This window comes from Pempheris klunzingeri, chromosome 17 (genome assembly GCF_042242105.1).
Source record: "Pempheris klunzingeri isolate RE-2024b chromosome 17, fPemKlu1.hap1, whole genome shotgun sequence".
NCBI classification, from domain to species: Eukaryota; Metazoa; Chordata; class Actinopteri; order Acropomatiformes; family Pempheridae; genus Pempheris; species Pempheris klunzingeri.
The window spans coordinates 2,501-6,784 of record NC_092028.1 but is presented as its reverse complement, the minus strand read 5'-3'; positions in this window follow the sequence as shown (position 1 = coordinate 6,784).

Below are 4,284 nucleotides of genomic sequence, written 5' to 3'. Positions count from 1 at the left end.
GTGTTCAGAAGGGCCGAATTATGGCAGGCGGAAGTGGTTTGCAAAGCGCTAGGAGGTGTGGTTTTAAAGTTATAGGCGTTTGAAAATTCCCCATAGAGTTGAGTGAGGTGAAATTTTTCAAAGTGTTTTTTTGCAAAAAGTTCCCCCAGAAAGGGTTAGGGTTAGGGTTAGGGTTAGGGTTAGGTAAGGGGGGTAATAACCACGATCATCAAATTTGATGGTCCTGTTTTTGGGTGATAACTCCCGAACCGTTGGAGGTAGAGAGCTGAAAGTGGGTGGTACCCCCCCATTTCCATAGGCTGCCTTTCGTTTGGTGGGTCCCCCTAGTGGCTGTGACGTCGGGAAGTGGGCGTAAGTAGCGAAAAAAAGTTTGTTTTTGTTGTATCTCCGGAAGGGAAGGTCGTAGAGAGACGGGACCAAGCCTGGCGTGTTCAGAAGGGCCGAATTATGGCAGGCGGAAGTGGTTTGCAAAGCGCTAGGAGGCGTGGTTTTAAAGTTATAGGCGTTTGAAAATTCCCCATAGAGTTGAGTGAGGTGAAATTTTCCTAAGTGTTTTTTTGAAAAAAGTTCCCCCAGAAAGTGTTTAGGAGCGCGTTTCAGGCCATTTGGAGTTGATTGGAGGGTGTCCTGGAGAGTGTTTTTTGGAAAAGTGGCCGTCCAGTAGTTGGCGCTGTGGAGCTGCAATCCTAGGGTGGGGTAGCTTGGCTTAAGGGGAGCCTAGGGGTGGTTGAATGGTGTTGGTGGGACATTCCTAGGGCGAGTTATGAGGAAAAGTTGCATTGACTATAGTGAGTGAAAATTTGCCCAAGTGTTTTTTGTCCCTAGGTGTTTCCAGGAAGTGCCTAGGGGTGCATTTGAGGCCATTTGGAGTGGATTGGGGGGTGTTTTGGAGGGTGTTTTGGAGTTGATTGGAGGGTTGTCTGGGGGGTGTTTTGGAGTGGATTGGAGGGTTGTCTGGGGGGTGTTTTTTGCTAGGGTTAGGGCTGCACAAAAGGAGTGTGGTTAAGGTACGGGTTTTGTAGAGGGAGAGCTTAGACCTAGGGTTAGACTCAGGCTTAGGGTTAGGGTTAGGGTTAGGGTTAGGGTTAGGGTTAGGGTTAGGGTTAGGGTTAGGGTTAGGGTTAGGGTTAGGGTTAGGGTTAGGGTTAGGGTTAGGGTTAGGGTTAGGGTTAGGGTTAGGGTTAGGGTTAGGGTTAGGGTTAGGGTTAGGGTTAGGGTTAGGGTTAGGGTTAGGGTTAGGGTTAGGGTTAGGGTTAGGGTTAGGGTTAGGGTTAGGGTTAGGGTTAGGGTTAGGGTTAGGGTTAGGGTTAGGGTTAGGGTTAGGGTTAGGGTTAGGGTTAGGGTTAGGGTTAGGGTTAGGGTTAGGGTTAGGGTTAGGGTTAGGGTTAGGGTTAGGGTTAGGGTTAGGGTTAGGGTTAGGGTTAGGGTTAGGGTTAGGGTTAGGGTTAGGGTTAGGGTTAGGGTTAGGGTTAGGGTTAGGGTTAGGGTTAGGGTTAGGGTTAGGGTTAGGGTTAGGGTTAGGGTTAGGGTTAGGGTTAGGGTTAGGGTTAGGGTTAGGGTTAGGGTTAGGGTTAGGGTTAGGGTTAGGGTTAGGGTTAGGGTTAGGGTTAGGGTTAGGGTTAGGGTTAGGGTTAGGGTTAGGGTTAGGGTTAGGGTTAGGGTTAGGGTTAGGGTTAGGGTTAGGGTTAGGGTTAGGGTTAGGGTTAGGGTTAGGGTTAGGGTTAGGGTTAGGGTTAGGGTTAGGGTTAGGGTTAGGGTTAGGGTTAGGGTTAGGGTTAGGGTTAGGGTTAGGGTTAGGGTTAGGGTTAGGGTTAGGGTTAGGGTTAGGGTTAGGGTTAGGGTTAGGGTTAGGGTTAGGGTTAGGGTTAGGGTTAGGGTTAGGGTTAGGGTTAGGGTTAGGGTTAGGGTTAGGGTTAGGGTTAGGGTTAGGGTTAGGGTTAGGGTTAGGGTTAGGGTTAGGGTTAGGGTTAGGGTTAGGGTTAGGGTTAGGGTTAGGGTTAGGGTTAGGGTTAGGGTTAGGGTTAGGGTTAGGGTTAGGGTTAGGGTTAGGGTTAGGGTTAGGGTTAGGGTTAGGGTTAGGGTTAGGGTTAGGGTTAGGGTTAGGGTTAGGGTTAGGGTTAGGGTTAGGGTTAGGGTTAGGGTTAGGGTTAGGGTTAGGGTTAGGGTTAGGGTTAGGGTTAGGGTTAGGGTTAGGGTTAGGGTTAGGGTTAGGGTTAGGGTTAGGGTTAGGGTTAGGGTTAGGGTTAGGGTTAGGGTTAGGGTTAGGGTTAGGGTTAGGGTTAGGGTTAGGGTTAGGGTTAGGGTTAGGGTTAGGGTTAGGGTTAGGGTTAGGGTTAGGGTTAGGGTTAGGGTTAGGGTTAGGGTTAGGGTTAGGGTTAGGGTTAGGGTTAGGGTTAGGGTTAGGGTTAGGGTTAGGGTTAGGGTTAGGGTTAGGGTTAGGGTTAGGGTTAGGGTTAGGGTTAGGGTTAGGGTTAGGGTTAGGGTTAGGGTTAGGGTTAGGGTTAGGGTTAGGGTTAGGGTTAGGGTTAGGGTTAGGGTTAGGGTTAGGGTTAGGGTTAGGGTTAGGGTTAGGGTTAGGGTTAGGGTTAGGGTTAGGGTTAGGGTTAGGGTTAGGGTTAGGGTTAGGGTTAGGGTTAGGGTTAGGGTTAGGGTTAGGGTTAGGGTTAGGGTTAGGGTTAGGGTTAGGGTTAGGGTTAGGGTTAGGGTTAGGGTTAGGGTTAGGGTTAGGGTTAGGGTTAGGGTTAGGGTTAGGGTTAGGGTTAGGGTTAGGGTTAGGGTTAGGGTTAGGGTTAGGGTTAGGGTTAGGGTTAGGGTTAGGGTTAGGGTTAGGGTTAGGGTTAGGGTTAGGGTTAGGGTTAGGGTTAGGGTTAGGGTTAGGGTTAGGGTTAGGGTTAGGGTTAGGGTTAGGGTTAGGGTTAGGGTTAGGGTTAGGGTTAGGGTTAGGGTTAGGGTTAGGGTTAGGGTTAGGGTTAGGGTTAGGGTTAGGGTTAGGGTTAGGGTTAGGGTTAGGGTTAGGGTTAGGGTTAGGGTTAGGGTTAGGGTTAGGGTTAGGGTTAGGGTTAGGGTTAGGGTTAGGGTTAGGGTTAGGGTTAGGGTTAGGGTTAGGGTTAGGGTTAGGGTTAGGGTTAGGGTTAGGGTTAGGGTTAGGGTTAGGGTTAGGGTTAGGGTTAGGGTTAGGGTTAGGGTTAGGGTTAGGGTTAGGGTTAGGGTTAGGGTTAGGGTTAGGGTTAGGGTTAGGGTTAGGGTTAGGGTTAGGGTTAGGGTTAGGGTTAGGGTTAGGGTTAGGGTTAGGGTTAGGGTTAGGGTTAGGGTTAGGGTTAGGGTTAGGGTTAGGGTTAGGGTTAGGGTTAGGGTTAGGGTTAGGGTTAGGGTTAGGGTTAGGGTTAGGGTTAGGGTTAGGGTTAGGGTTAGGGTTAGGGTTAGGGTTAGGGTTAGGGTTAGGGTTAGGGTTAGGGTTAGGGTTAGGGTTAGGGTTAGGGTTAGGGTTAGGGTTAGGGTTAGGGTTAGGGTTAGGGTTAGGGTTAGGGTTAGGGTTAGGGTTAGGGTTAGGGTTAGGGTTAGGGTTAGGGTTAGGGTTAGGGTTAGGGTTAGGGTTAGGGTTAGGGTTAGGGTTAGGGTTAGGGTTAGGGTTAGGGTTAGGGTTAGGGTTAGGGTTAGGGTTAGGGTTAGGGTTAGGGTTAGGGTTAGGGTTAGGGTTAGGGTTAGGGTTAGGGTTAGGGTTAGGGTTAGGGTTAGGGTTAGGGTTAGGGTTAGGGTTAGGGTTAGGGTTAGGGTTAGGGTTAGGGTTAGGGTTAGGGTTAGGGTTAGGGTTAGGGTTAGGGTTAGGGTTAGGGTTAGGGTTAGGGTTAGGGTTAGGGTTAGGGTTAGGGTTAGGGTTAGGGTTAGGGTTAGGGTTAGGGTTAGGGTTAGGGTTAGGGTTAGGGTTAGGGTTAGGGTTAGGGTTAGGGTTAGGGTTAGGGTTAGGGTTAGGGTTAGGGTTAGGGTTAGGGTTAGGGTTAGGGTTAGGGTTAGGGTTAGGGTTAGGGTTAGGGTTAGGGTTAGGGTTAGGGTTAGGGTTAGGGTTAGGGTTAGGGTTAGGGTTAGGGTTAGGGTTAGGGTTAGGGTTAGGGTTAGGGTTAGGGTTAGGGTTAGGGTTAGGGTTAGGGTTAGGGTTAGGGTTAGGGTTAGGGTTAGGGTTAGGGTTAGGGTTAGGGTTAGGGTTAGGGTTAGGGTTAGGGTTAGGGTTAGGGTTAGGGTTAGGGTTAGGGTTAGGGTTAGGGTTAGGGTTAGGGTTAGGGTTAGGGT